Source organism: Rhincodon typus, chromosome 40, assembly GCF_021869965.1.
Source record: "Rhincodon typus isolate 14 chromosome 40, sRhiTyp1.1, whole genome shotgun sequence".
NCBI classification, from domain to species: domain Eukaryota; kingdom Metazoa; phylum Chordata; class Chondrichthyes; order Orectolobiformes; family Rhincodontidae; genus Rhincodon; species Rhincodon typus.
Window position 1 is genome coordinate 11,061,725 of NC_063371.1, and position 16,008 is coordinate 11,077,732.

The following is a 16,008-nucleotide window of genomic DNA, read 5'->3' on the forward strand; positions in this document are numbered from 1 at the left end:
GCTTGGCCCGCTGTGTTCATCCAGCCCTGCACCTTGTTATGTCAGCAGTATCCTTTATAAAACCATTTTAGTCCATGAAAGTCTCATGAATCAACGTCAAATGATGAAAGTTGAACATTTTGACAATGATTGTAACAATGTCAAACTGTACCCTCATGTGAATGCACTGCAATCTGCTGTTTCAACACTTTGCCCATATGAACCCAGAAAGGAAGAATGTTTGTGAATTGTTTTTAATCAGTCCCTTAACATTTGTTATTTCAGCATTGCCTGCACTTCTTATTCTTGCTGAAATGGTCAGCATTCCATACTCAGAAGTTTGTGATTGCAAGACCTGGAGTGCATGAAGCACCGAAATTTTCCAAGGAATGTAAGTCAGCCAACAGTTGGTCATCTTATGACTCCTATTGAAGCACTGTATTCTCTGCACAATTCAATGATAAAAGTTTAGGCATCCTTGTAGTTTAAATGTGGATCAGCATGACCGATTTCATTGTGAGATTTTAAAACCCAGTCTCATGAATGCTACAAAACCTTGACAGAAGTTAGAGGAAAAAACTGCTGCATGATTCTGTGGCATAATTTTGAGAGTGATACAAGGGACATGATCCTTCTAAGGGATTACAGCATCCATTAAACAGAGATTTTGGCCTACAATTTACAATATCAGCTGAACCTGTCAAGGTTTTGTTGCTTTGTAATAAGATTGTGTCTCAGTCTTTTGAGGCGCATAGTTCACAAGCAGCACAGTAATGAGACCATGTGTAATGCCTTGTAAAATGCTCTGCCTTGTGTATTTATATGAAGAACATACTTTATATCTTAGCCATAACCTTCAATCCAGAATGTTAATACACAATTCATACCTTGCATTGTTTTCCATGCAACCCTCCAACTTGTGTGTTATTTCTATGACTAACACATTCCAGATGGTGTGCAAACCTGTGTTCAGCATGTGCTAGCTTGTGTGGTATCCTGCAACTGCTGTACTTCAGCCAGCATGTACGCTGCCTGTGTGTCATATTCTCTAGCCTGTATGCTACGCCAGTATCATTAGCAAGTTTTGGGTTTGTCGTTCAAATCTACAAACGCATGCCCAAAAGTCATAATGATCATTCATTTATTAAAAACTGAACTGTAACCATCAGACCGATTGTTGTTGAAGGCAAAGAAAAGTGCTTTGAAACACAATGCAGTCAATCTGAGTATTGGATATTCATCCACCAATGTCAGAATTGGAGTGATGTGGGACCAGAAACTGTTGAAAAGTTGATAGATGCAACAATAGATTAGCAGGGTGAACACTGATTCCTGAGAAAATGGCACCATCTTTAAAATTACAGCTCAAAATCAAATGAAAGAGCTTAGAAGCGTTCAGAATAGGGTGTGAAATTGTTTCTGTACTTTCCTCTTCAAGTTGAAAACCAGATTTGTTTGATAGTGAAAGAAGTGCTGTTGCAATAAATACTAATACATCTTAATTGGGAATTTCCAAACATTAACATTTAGCCATAAAATATATTAGAATTGGTTTTCATCAGATTTTCACATTTGTGCATCCTTCCACTACACATAAATAATTTCAGACCTTGAAACTATCTTCAGTGACCTCAGGGCTGGCAGATGGAAATTATAAATGTGGTTCTCTGATGAGAAAGGATTGTGCTCTGTTCACATACATTATCATGCTGTTGAACAAACTCTACTCAGCAACAGCTGAAGCTCACATTTTTGAAATACTGACAGGAGCTAACAGGCCAATTAATTTCCTCCTACATGAGAGCTGGCAAGTGGGACAACCTCCTAAAAGACACAATTGACTTGTGGTCAATTGACATGCTTGAATTAATTTGTACATATGGTGAACAGAAAGTAAAAGCAATATTCTGCAGAACTGATAATACCAGCATTACTTGACCTATCATTCAGGAAAAGTAAGCACTGAACATATGTCAATGGAGCGGAGGGCCAGTGTCGGAGGGATAGGGAGACCGCATTTGGGGCAGTGTACTGTACTGGTCACCAAACTTATGGAAGGATGTTAATGCATTAGAAGAATTAAGATAGGGTTTATCAGTACTTGGCATGAATAGATTGCCTGTTGAGGAAAGGCAAGACATGCCAGAGCTGTATCCTCTGGAGTTTAAAAGAGTCAGATGTGACTTAACTGATATGTAAGATTCTGAGGAGACTTAATCAGGGAGGATATTTCTCTCGTGGGAGAATCTATTACTCGGATCATTGTTTAAAACTAAAGGGTCCCCTATTTAAAACAGGGATGAGAAAACATTTTCACCTCGGAGACTGGATAGACTTCAGAATTCCTCAAAAGGCAATCTTTAAATATTTTTAAGGCATTGGTAGACAGATTACCAAGAAGATGAAAGATTATCAGGTATATGTACAAATGTAGAGTTGAGATTAAAATCGAATCAGCCATGATATCATTGAATGGTGGAGCAGGCTTAAAAGGCCAAGTGACCTATTCTTTTTCCTTGTTCACATGTTCATATATTTGTACAAGTCCTACTTCAGGGTGTGATTGTCATGGAGGTGTGTCACATCAGACACCATAAATACCACTAAGCAACATAGAAACAATCAATCAATCCCAGATGGTGATTTCTATTTCCTATATTGTATTGGATATTTTACAGCTGAAAGTTCAGAGAGTGTTACAGTAACATACTGGTGCCATAAGGCTTGGCAGAGTTTGATAATTATTATGTCTTACTCAAATTGTTTTGCAATAAAATCAAAGTTTTAATGCAATATTCTCAGACTGTGCCAAATTTTTAATGTAAACACTCAATTTATGCAAGTGAGATCACCGGGAATTTTCTAATTGAGTTTCTGGCGTCAGCAACTGACAAGACCAGCCACAGAAATAAGCAAAGTGAACATGTTGTGATTTTGTGCACGCATGTACAGTGCTACTGTTATGATTCCAGTTGATGTTGTTACTGGATAAGTCAGATCCCAGACTTAAATCTGCTTGATCGATCATGTTTTGTTTTGCTTTGCTTTGGTGTTAACGAGATGAACGCTCACTGAAAACAAGCATGCAATCTTGCAAATATGGTTTTAACAATGAAACTAAAATTTATTGAGCAAGAGAAATTAATATAAAATAGGAAAGATCAGACTACTTATATATATTATATATTTAAAGAGTTTGAAACACACAATAGAAATATAATCCTTTTAATCCAAAAACTCTCCTTTGACAGTACCCAAAAGTACCCCTTGTACAGGAGTCCAACCAATGAAAAATCTTAATTGTGAATTCAGCACCCAGTTAGGAAAATCTCATGGCCCTTTCTGGAACTTCCATATACTGGAGTTTAAACATTCTCAGGTTAAATAAACTCATCAGGGTTTTGATCAAAAGACTTCTGGTTTGGGACGATCACTAAATTTCTCACTCTAAGATAATCTATTCTGACTGTCTTCACCAATTCTCAGGAGCACTGTTTTAGACATCCATTTTCATTCATAAATATTTATTGAAGTGCCCCAATTCTGAAAACCATTTTAAGGTGCTTCCCTTAAGCTTAACAAAGAAAATCCAATTTTGTAACAGAAACTTTGATTGACAATTGTTCACTTTGTTCAATCATAAACTCTCCGAATGTAAAGAAAATTAATGATAAAATTAATTCTCAAAGCTATTCAATCAAGTTGTTCTAAAAGAAACCATCAAGGCTACAGAAATACCTATAAGTTAATCATTAATTCTCCTAATGCACAAAAATCCATTTATAAACCACCCAATCTGCATCTCACTGCATTCAGTGTTGGATTGCCCACAAACATAGTCTTGTGAATAAACACTTTAATTGTATACAACTAGATTTCTGTTATATCCTTCTCCACACTGCTTTCTGGAATAGAACACTTCTGAGTCAGATGGTTATGCTTTCAAGCTTCTGTACAGAGACTTGAGAACAAAAATCAAGACTCAGACTCCCGTACAGGACTGAGGGAGCACTGCACAGTCAGAGGAGTAGTCTTTCAGGTAAGATATTAAATCATGGCTGTGAATGAACTCTCTGTGCCATGACAACTATTTCAAAGAAATAGTATTGGAGTCAATCAACATAATTGAAACAACTTGTCTGGTCATTACCACATTGCTATATTTGAGAGTTTGCGGTGCTCAGCTTGGCTGTAATGTTTCCTACATTGCATTTTAAAAGTAATTTGTCCTCTGTAAAGTGCTTCAAAAGTTTGGAACATTCCAAATTTGTGAAAACCATATTGATATCAACATTGTGTTTCTTCCTTATAAATGAGACTGTCTTGATCTCTTGGACACCTCAGGACAGGTCTGTCTTGCTGATTTTTTTTCACCTCTTCATTTGCCTTGTCTACTCTCTGAATGTTCTCAACTATATGGATCTTGTCTTTTTCCCTAATCATTTTCAAACTTTAGGGCAGGACTTGGCTCGTGGCTTGCTTTCAGGATACTCACGGTAATGATGTAAATTTGATGCGATTAAGCCAAATAATAGACAAAAAAATCTAACTATTTGTAGCATCACCCTACATGTGACTGTGCAAGTTTTGATTATGACAGCCCTTTCATGAGAAATAGTAATCATATGGATAGTTCATGATGTAGTATCTTGTGACCATAAAAACTGTGGTGTTATCTGATCATTTTAGTTCTTTTGTTTTAGGTCTGCACATACGGATTCAAGTCTAAGTCATCAACTTGTATCAAAAAAAAGTTTCTTTATGCCACTTGCCATCTCCAAAGAACAGACAACCCCAGGTCTCTCATTGTTATCTGTCACCTCTGGATTTGCCTCATCTTCCCTTCTATTGTTCTCAACCAAGCAGTTTCATTACAAATAACAAACATTAAAATGTCAACCCCTTCAAAATATAACTTTCACAATATTCCATCATCTTTCTTGTTGTGACTAACATAAAAAGTAATAAAGCCAAGTAGCAGGCTGCAAGAATAAATTTGCTTCATCTCATGTAAATTTATTTAGTGGAATTAAGTGGAATCATAGTAAATAATGATCTAGTCTACAGATTAACTGTGCTGTGGAAATGTCTGGTTACAGTATGCATTGTACTCGTAGGGAACTGAGGATCTGCTGGAACTTAGCCTGTGGGAGTGAAGCCTGCATCTCATGAATGGGAGTGAAAATTTTATGGCACTACTTTGATGAAGAACAGAAGAGTTCTCCTGAGTGTCCTAGATACTATTAAGCCTCAATCTTTTCAAAACAGGTTACCTGGCTGTCTCTTTCACCACGCACATCTTCATTGCTTTCCATTTCACTGCTGGTGTTCTCTGAAACTTTCAACATCCTTTCTGCCCCATCACTATTGCATAAATGCTGCCCCCTCCACACTTCATTTCAACTCTAATGAAGAGTCATCTGAATTTGAAATGTTAGCTAACTCTCTCTCCATGGATGCTGCCTGACCCGCTGTGATCTCCAGCATTTGCTTTTTCAGTACAGATTCCAATAACTGCAGTAATTTGCTCTTTTTTTTATCATCTTGTGTGTGGAAGCTTGTTGATTTCTTTTATTCATTCACAAGGTTTGGGCAAGGCTGGCTAGGCCAGCATTTATTGTCCATTCCTATTTAGAATCCTAGAGTCATACAACATGGAAACAGGTCCATCAGCCTAATTAGTCCATATTGACCATGTTCCCAAACTGAACTAGTCTCACTTGCCTGCATTTGGCCCCTATCCCTCCAAACCTTTCCAAATCATGTACTTATTTTTAAAAGTCTTTTAAATGTTGTAACTGTACCTGCATCTACCACTTCATCTGGCAGTTCATTCCATATACGAACCACTCTGTGTAAAAACGTTGCCCCTCATGTCCTTTTTAAATCTTCCTCCTCGCCTTAAAAATATGCCCTCTAGTTTTGGACTCCCCTACCCTGGGGTTTCTTTGATTCCCATTTCTACTTCTCCAGTCTTATTTTCCAGCTGTGCAATGTCCAGTCTTGCCTCTCTCTAACTTTTTAGATATCTAGAAAAATTCTTGCAATCTTCTTTTACATTAGTAGCTAGCAGATTCTCCTATTTCATCTTCTCTACCTTATTGCCTTTCTTTAGTTATCTTCTGCTGGTTTTTAAAGGCTTCCAAATCCTTTGATTTCCCACTAATCTTCACCACGTTGTGCACTTTTTTTTAGCTTTCATGCTGTCCCTGATTTTGCATGCCAGCCACGGTTGCCTCATCCTCCCCTTAGTATGAAAATACATTGCACAGAACACATCACATTTCTCAACTTCTTGATGAATTCCCAGCAGCAAAAGGAACCTTACTGATTCTACACTGCACAACTGTAAAAAATCCAGCTTCACCACATATCAACATTGTAGACATCTGTCATAACCACCAGACATGCAAAGTTGCTTGTTTTAAGGTGAAAGGAACAAGTGTAATGTTTAAAGACTCACAACCTGAAAACAAAGGCAGTAAAATGCTTCTGTTGATGCAAACACTGGAGGGAGGACTGTCTACAGTGGCTAAGGAAATGCTGCCTCCCTGAATGGAAAATCTGTTCATACCGCTGCGCAAATGGCTGGCAAAAATGCAAATGGTCGTCTTAATGTCTTCACCTGGAGCAACTACATGGCATTACATTTCAGCAAAAAAAGGATTCCAACAATGGGACACAAATATGACATTGGTCGTATACACATTTTGAGTTCCTCGTGAAAAAGTCTTGGTGAGTTGCGTCTTAAACCACTGTAATCCTTGGGATGGAGGGACACCCATAGTTCTATTGCGAACAAAGTCACAAGATTTTGAATGTAGAGGCGGCAATATAGTTCAAAGTCAAGATGGTCATGGCTTGGAGAGGAACCTCCAGGTGGTGGTTGAGCGCGTTAATACAATGGCGTCACCACGCATTTGCTTCCTTTGTCCTTCTGGCGGGCAAAGGTGTGCGTTTGAAAGATGCTGGTGTTTCACACGTTACAACAGTAGCTACACTTCTGAAGTTCATCATTGGCAGTAAAGCATCGTTGGACATCCTTGGATAATGACAGACACTGAAGAATTGCAGGCCTTTCTTCTTTCAGAGGGAGCTGAATCTCATAATCCCAGTTTCTTCAGAGGATGGCGGCATGTCCATAGCAGTGCCGACGCATTTCCCTTGAGTTAGGGTGCCCTTGGGCTTGAGAGTGACTGTAAAACTTCCTTTCTGAACTCCTCGCGAGTCCCGCGCTGTTGAGTGTCCTCCTCCTCAGTATCATCCACCCCAGTATCATCCATCTGTTGTCAAACAGATTTCAGCCCCGTGAAATTCAATTTAGACTGCATGTCCTCTGTTTTCCCCTTTAAAACAAAATCCCGTGCGAGAACGTTTCTTGGATGAGATAATAAGGTGGGACGTAAAAGTATGAGAGGGGTATTCCCGGTTAGATCGGTGAAATTGCGACCAGACATTGTTGTCCCACATCAGCCCGTATCTGATGCTGGCTCTGACCGGAGCCCGTCAATCATTATTTTCACTCTGCTGTTCTTCGCATCTGTCTGTTTCGCAGGCTAAACCTACTCTTGGCAGAATATTTAACTGGTGCAGGCACGATGGGCCGAATGACCTCTTTCTGCGCCCCTGACAACTCTGATTTGCATTGGACCGCTAAAAGAGAATTTTAAATTATGAGACACTGGTCCGGGGGAGCTGATTGCTCACCTCGAGTGTTTGAGGAGACTGCATGCACTGTTCGTGAATCTCCCGGCCAAATTGAACGCGAGGCTTCTGTTAGTGGCTACTCCTTTTTTCTTCCCCACTTCCCGCCCCTCTTCACCACTCTCCCCCCCCCCCCCCCCCCCACACCCCGCCAACCAAATTCTTAGCAAATATTTTCAGCCAAGAGCCCCACCGTGCAGATTAGAAATGGTTATTGTGGGGCAGGTGAAACGAGAAGTTGGAAAGCCGTGTGAAATCAAACCATTTGCTGAGAGCCGGGAGGTTGGCCCCTGACACTGGATGGCCTTCAGACGGTGGGGGTGGGATACAGCGGGTGTGATACGTCTGCGAGGAGGACAAGTTGGGCGAGAGGAGTGACAATGACGGGGAGGGGGAAAAAAAAGCCATCGCCACATACCCCCCAACCCCTCCGCAGGAAAGCGACCCCGTGGTTCAAATGCACGTGGAGATAGTGGGAACTGCCGATGCTGGAGATTCTGAGATAACAAGGTGTGGAGCTGGAGGAACACAGCAGGCCAAGCAGCATCAGGGGAGCAGGAAGGCTGACGTTTCGGGTCTGGACCCTTCTTTAAAAATGAAGACCCGAAACGTCAACCTTCCTGCTCCGCTGATGCTGCCTGGCCTGCTGTGTTCATCCAGCTCTACACCTTGTTATTTCAAATGCACGTGTTGTGATTAGCATGAAAGCGGTTTTTACTTGAAAATTGAAGACCTAAACAAATCTCGATGGGGCTGGGACCGCGACCTGAGAAGAGTACAAGTGAAAATTAAAAACCTCTCTCAGACTTTGTGCGCTGCCCGAAATAACACAGAACTCCGATCGAAAAGAAACGGCCGACTCCTGAGCACGATGACTCTGTGCCCCTTCCCGGTGTGCGAGATCAATCGGTACGTTGGGAGCTTTTTCTTTAAATTAATTTGTGGGATATCGATGTCACTGGCGGGGCCCAGCGTTTATTGCCCATTGCTAGTTGCCCCTTGAGAACGTGGTGGTGAGCTGCCTTCTCGAACCTGCAGGCCACCTGCTGAGGGTTGACCCACAATGATGTTAGGGAGCGTACGCCAGGATTTTGAGAGAACCACAGAGAAGGAACAGCGATATATTTCCAAGTCAGGATAGTGAGTGACTTGGAGGGGAACTTGAAGGTGGTGGTGTTCCCATGTGTCTGCTGTTGGAATTCATCCTAGTGGTTCAAACCTCTGCCCCAGTGGTGGGGATGTGGAAGAATCCCGGAATTGCTGGGAAGGGCTCTCCTGTTTCGGTGTCTTTGAGGAGTGGGTCCAGATCATTGACCGGCACTCGTGTGATCTCTCCAAGAGAACCGAGAGTTCACTGAATCCAGGAATATCCCAAGCTGGACATCCCCAATTGATCTGAGAGAGTCGAGGCGTTCACCTCTTGGTGGATTGTGTTTCTTGTCATGAGTACTCGAAATCAGAAGTAGGAGGAGAAACAGGCCATGCGGCCCGTTAAGTCTGCTCTGTCATTCAATAAGATCAATCTCAATTGCGCTTTCCTGCCTTTCCTGGCACCAATTGATTCCCTTACCGGTTAAAAATCTATCCCAGTTTTGAATACACTAAAATGACCCAGTCTCAGCAGCCCTCTGCCATAAAGAATTCCACATATTCACTAATCCTCTAAGTGAAGAAATCTCTCCTCATTTCTGTCCTAACTGGGTGATCCTTACTCTGAGGTTACACCCTCTGGCTCTCCCACAAAGAGAACTAATCTCACAACATCCATTCTGTCGAGCCCTCTAAGAATTTTGTGTGTTTCAACAAAGTTTCCCCTCATTTTACTTAAGTCCAATGAGTGTAGGCTCAACCTACTCAACCTCTCCTCATAAGACAATCCCTTCATACCCAGAATCAACTACATAAATATTTTCTCATCGTCCTCCAATATCAATATATCTTTCCTTAGATAAGTGGACCAAAACTATCCACAATGTGTGCAATATAGGAAAGTGTGAAGTTATGCACTATGGTAGGAACAATACAGGTATAGACTATGTTCTAAATGGGGAAAGGCTTCAGAAATCTGAAGCACAAATTTCAGGACTTTCTTAAGGTTAACATGCAAATTCATTTGGCAGTAGGAAAGCAAATGCAATGTTAGCATTCATTTCAAAAGTACTAGCGTGCATTAGCAGAGATGCACTGCTGAGGCTGTGTAAGGTTCTGGTCAGACTGCATTTGGAACATTGTGAGCAGCTTTGGGCCCCATATCTAAGGAAGGATGTCCTGTTATTGGAAGGGCTCCAATGGAGGTTTACAAGAATAATCCCTGGGATGAAGGGCTTGAGGAGCAGTTGATGACTATGGGTCTATAGTCAATGGAATTTAGAAAGATGGAGCGGAAATCTCATTGAAACTTTCAGAAAACAGAGAGGCTTGAACAGAGCCGATATGGAGATGTTTCCACTAGTATGGGAGACTAGGACCCAAGGGCATAGCCTCAGAGTGAAAGGACAGCCCTTTAGAACTGAGATGAAGAGGGCTTTTTTAGCCAGAGGGTGGTGAATCTGTGAAACTCATTGCCACAGAAGGCTGTGGAGGCCAAGTCATTGAGTGTATTTAAGAAGTGATGGAGAGGTTCTTGATTTATAAGAGGATGCAGAATTATGGGAAGAAGGCAGGAGAATCGGGTTGAGAAACATGACCGACTGCAAGGCTGAGCAGATTTGATGGGCCGAATGGCCCAATTCTGCTCCTATATTTTATGGTCTTATGGTGTTGGCCAACTCGTGCCTTACATGATTTTAGCAAGACATCTCTGTTTTTAAACTCCGTTCCCTTTGAAATAAGGGCCAACATTCCATTTACATTAAAATGAAATGAAGAACTGACAGTGCGGGAAATCTGAAACAAAAAGAGAATTTGCTGGTGAAACTTAGCTCAAGAAAGGCCACTGTCTCAAAATGTTAACATTGCTTTCTCTCCACAAATGCTGTCAGACTTGCAGGGTTTCTCCAGTGATTTCAATTTTTATTCCAGTTGCCTTCCCTATTACAGGCTGAACTTGTGTGCTGGATTTTTGTGATTTAGGCATGAGGACTTCCAAACCCCTTTGTGCTGTGGATTTCTGCAGTCTTTCTCCATTTAAATAATAATAATAAGCTCTTCGATTCCTCCTGTCAAAGTGCATAACCTCACATTTTCCCACAGTGTTTTGAAGAAGAGTCACTGGATCCAAAACGTTAATTCTGCTTTCACTCCACAGATGCTGCCAGACCTGCTGAGCTTTTCCAGCAATTTCTGATTTTGTTTCTGATTTCCAGCATCTGCAGTTCTTTCAATTTCCATCTGCCAAATGTTTGCCCACTTGTCTAACATGTCTATGTCCCCTCCCCAGATTCTCTGTGTCATCTTCCCGCCCCCCACCCCCTCCCCCATTTTGTGTCGTCACCAAACTTGGGCATAGTATATTAACTTCCCTCATCCAAGACATGAATACGTGTTGAAAATAATTGCGCCCCTAGCACTGATTCCTGTGGCACTCGGCCAAGTTTTAGGTTGCCATCCTGAAATTGTCCCCTTTATCTCAAACGTTGCCTTCTGTTGGTTAGCCAATCTTCAATTCATGTTAATATACGGCCACGAAAACCGTGGGTTTTTAGTGAGTAGCCTGCTGTAGATGGGAAACTTGCAGCATGCGTGTTAAGCTTTTTTTTTGAAAAGTACGAAATGCTGTCATGATACAGAAACTGCCCGCTTTCCCGTCGCAATGTTACTTTGAAAAGCCTTGTGGGACGCTGCTGGACAAGTTGTTACCCGACCCGAAACATCAGCTTTCATGCTTCTGTGATGCTGCCTGGCCTGCTGTGTTCCTCCAGCTCCACGTGTGTTATCTCTGACTCCAGCATCGGCAGTTCTTACTATCTCTGGACAAGTTGTTACAGCGGTCACAACTTGTTCAGATCGTGTTCCTCCTTCAGAGATTCGCCGGAAGACTTCTGTTTTCTGACGACATGCTACAATGAGAGACGCCACCGTCGTATCTTGCGTCGGATTAAAATGTTTGAGAGGCCCTCCACTTGAAACGTTAACGCCGTTTTTTGCCTGCTGTTAGTGTCTGTCTTGCTGAGTATTCTCTACATGATGGGAGTATGTTTTTTTTTGTCCAGGTCGGAGGAGGTTGTAACCAGATTAAAACATGGTGACGGCTTAAGGTGGAAATTTCTGCTCCAAGATACAACTAAACTTCAGCCTCTTGCGAACAAGTTGATCTGAAATAACCTCACTGCTCTGTGAGAGTTTTCAGAGGTTGAGATCAATGGCCAAGACCCTAGAATTATGCGGGGCATGGGGAGGAGAGTCCAGCAATTGTGTTTCCCAACTGGGCTTCCCCGTAATGTTAGGCTCGTTACGTTTGTAGCAAAATTTATTGTATTGTGGATAAAAAAACCGAAAGAACTGCAGATACTGTACATCAGGAACAAAAACAGTTGTTGCTGGGAAACGTCAGCAGGTCAGGCAGCATCAATGAAGAAAAATCAGAGTTAACTTTCGGATCCGGTGACCCTTCCTCAGAACTTCTGTTTTTGTTATTGTAGTGTGGCCCTGGTTGTGGAGTGAAATGGGGACTTAGACTTGGACTTGAGAGTCGACGTACGATTCCACTGGGAAGAGAATCTACGCAATTTTTCAAGTGTGGAGGAGCTCGGCGCTTGGCCACTGAGCTTCACGGGGCTTCAGATCCCGTCAATTTCCCTCAATCCATCCAATTGGGGCAAGGATGCCCCGAGGCAGGGTAAATTGGCGAAACCATGCAGACGCCCTTACTACTCTCTGAGTAAAGAACCTACCTCTGACATCTGTCCTATATCTATCACCCCTCAATTTAAAGCTATGTCCCCTCGCGGTAGCCACCACCATCCGAGGTAAAAGGCTCCCACTGTCCACCCTATCTAATCCTCTGATCATCTTGTATGTCTCTATTAAGTCACCTCTTAACCTTCTCTCTAACGAAAACGGCCTCAAGTCCCTCAGCCTTTCCTCATAAGACCTTCCCTCCATACCAGGCAACATCCTGGTAAATCTCCTCTGCACCCTTTCCAATGCTTCCACATCCTTCCTATAATGCGGTGACCAGAACTGTACGCAATACTCCAAGTGCGGCCGCACCAGAGTTTTGTACAGCTGCAACGTGACCTCATGGCTCCGAAACTCAATCCCTCTACCAATAAAACCTAACACACCGTATGCCTTCTTAACAACCCTATCAACCTGGGTGGCAACTTTCAGGGATCTATGCACATGGACACCGAGATCTCTCTGCTCATCCACACTACCAAGAATCTTACCATTAGCCCAGTACTCTGTATTCCTGTTACTCCTTCCAAAGTGAATCACCTCACACTTTTCCGCATTAAACTCCATTTGCCACCTCTCAGCCCAGCTCTGCAGCTTATCTATGTCCCTCTGTAACCTGCAACATCCTTCCACACTATCCACAACTCCACTGACTTTGGTGTCATCCGCAAATTTAGTAACCCATCCTTCTACGCCCTCAACCAGGTCATTTATAAAAATGACAAACAGCAGTGGCCCCAAAACAGATCCTTGAGGTACACCACTAGTAACTGAACTCCAGGATGAACATTTCCCATCAACCACCACCCTCTGTCTTCTTACAGCTAGCCAATTTCTGATCCAAACCGCTAAATCACCCTCAATCCCATGCCTCCGTATTTTCTGCAATAGCCTACCATGGGGAACCTTATCAAATGCTTTACTGAAATCCATATACACCACATCAACCGCTTTACCCTCATCCACCTGTTTGGTCACCTTCTCGAAGAACTCAATAAGGTTTGTGAGGCACGACCTACCTTTCACAAAACCCTGTTGACTATCCCTAATCAAATTATTCCTTTCTAGATGATTATAAATCCTATCTCTTATAATCCTTTCCAACACTTTACCCACAACCGAAGTAAGGCTCACTGGTCTATAATTACCAGGGTTGTCTCTACTCCCCTTCTTGAAAGGGGACAACATTTGCTAGTCTCCAGTCTTCTGGCACTATTCCTGTAGACAATGATGACATAAAGATCAAAGCCAAAGGCTCTGCAATCTCCTCTCTCGCTTCCCAGAGAATCCTAGGATAAATCCCATCTGGCCCAGGGGACTTATCTATTTTCACACCTTCCAGAATTGCTAACACCTCCTCCTTATGAACCTCAATCCCGTCTAGTCAAATAGCCTGTATCTCAGTATTCTCCTCGACAACATTGTCTTTTTCCTGTGTGAATACTGACGAAAAATATGCATTTAGCGCCTCTCCTATCTCTTCAGACTCCACGCACAACTTCCCACCACTGTCCTTGACTGGCCCTAATATTACTCTAGTCATTCTTTTATTCCTGACATACCTATAGAAAGCTTTAGGGTTTTCCTTGATCCTACCTGCTAATGGGGGAACACTTCAGCGGTCAAGGACATTCGGCCTCAGGATCTTCTGGTAAACATCCTCCAAGGCAGATTGGGAATACACAACAGTGCAGAGTCCCCGAGCAGAGGCAGATAGTCAAGTCTGGTACCCATGAGGACTGCCTCAACTAGGATAACAAAGTGTAGAGCTGGATGAACACAGCAGGCCAAGCAGCATCAGAGGAGCAGGAAAGCGTACTGCCTCAACCAGGATCTTAGGTTCATGTCACACTACAGGTGACCCCAACACACCATACACTCTCTCACACACACACATAGAACTTCTCTCATCCACACACTGTCTCTCAAATACACACACACTCTCTCCCTCACACATGCTCAAACACACCGTCCCTCACACACACACACACACACACACACACACAAACACGCTCTCTCTCTTCCGCACGTGCACAGGCACTTCAACACACACACACACACACAGAGTGCACCCCCCCCACACACACACACCCACACACACTCCCATACACATACACTCTTTCTCTCCCTCCACCCCTCCCCCGTACCCCCCAACCCAACATCACCCCCCACCCGCCTCAGCCACCACAAACACATGTGAATCTATGGAGTGAATTTGTATTTGCAAATACATTCTATTTTGTTCAAAAAGCACACAATTTATAGACAGTCAGTCAACGTGGCGTTAAATTCCTACTTTAGAAATAAAACCAGTCTGACTCCAAACCAAAACACAAAGAGATTCTAAACAAGGCCTCACACCTAATATGTATTGTCTGGCCTAAAATGTCATCTCTTTACATTGATAAAACCTTAAGTTCTCTCAGGACAGTGACTTCAAAGGAATTCAGGGATTTATATATACATATTAATCTTATCTTATTAATCATATTAAAACCTTCTGACTGATTAAAGATTTAACAGCATCTTAGAAGTGTTCAATACATCCTCATCAGTGGTGTGACCCTTTGATCATTTGCTTATAAATTCTGTGCTTGATGCTATTTCTGTCACTAACACCTGAAGAAGGAGTGAGGCTCCGAAAGCTTGAGTTTTCAAATAAACCTGTTGGACGAAAACCTGGTGTGGTGTGATTTCTGACCTCATCCGATTGGGAACCGCTCTTTGCTTTCGAGTTTGTTTCTGTGTAACATGATATATCGGCGACATAACAAGCAACTTGGTCCAAATATAACAAAAAGAGAAAGTACTGGAGAATAAAACTCACCACCTCTGGCAGCATCTGGGGCGAGAGAAACAGGTGTTTAACATTTCGAGTCCGGTCTTCGTCAAGATTGGGGTCACTGGTCTCGACACATTAACTCTGTTCCTCTCTCTACAGATGCTGCAAGATCGGCTGAGTTTCTCCAGCATTTTGTCGTTTTTGCTTTGTTTCATATTTCCAGCATCCTCGGTTTCTTGTTCCATTTTGATTCAGACGTCAGACATTTCAGGACCACTTAGCCCTTGCACTGTCTGAATACTCATAGATGTTAAGGAGTGACTCATACTCCCGTAACAACTGCAGTCTATCTCTTCCTCAGCACCAACCCCTCTCAGAAACACTCCACACCTCCTGCACCTTCGCTGCCCTGACTCTCCCATACACCGTCAGCGTTTGGGATGCCCCGTCATGGGTTGTTGCGAAAGGACAGGAAATGGTCAGTAACATTTATCACAGTGCTGTATAATACCGAGATAGATGTCCCAAACAACATTTCCATTCGCTCAGTATTTGCATCGAGCTCAGATCCGGTTCATTCGGCTGAAGAATTGATTTCTCGCAGTCGGGATAGAATTAAGACTCCCCAGGGTTAGATCAGCTCCCCGCTCCCCAAGTTGGAGCAGAAGGCACCCTCGATGAAAAAGCTCTGGTCGCAGGCACGT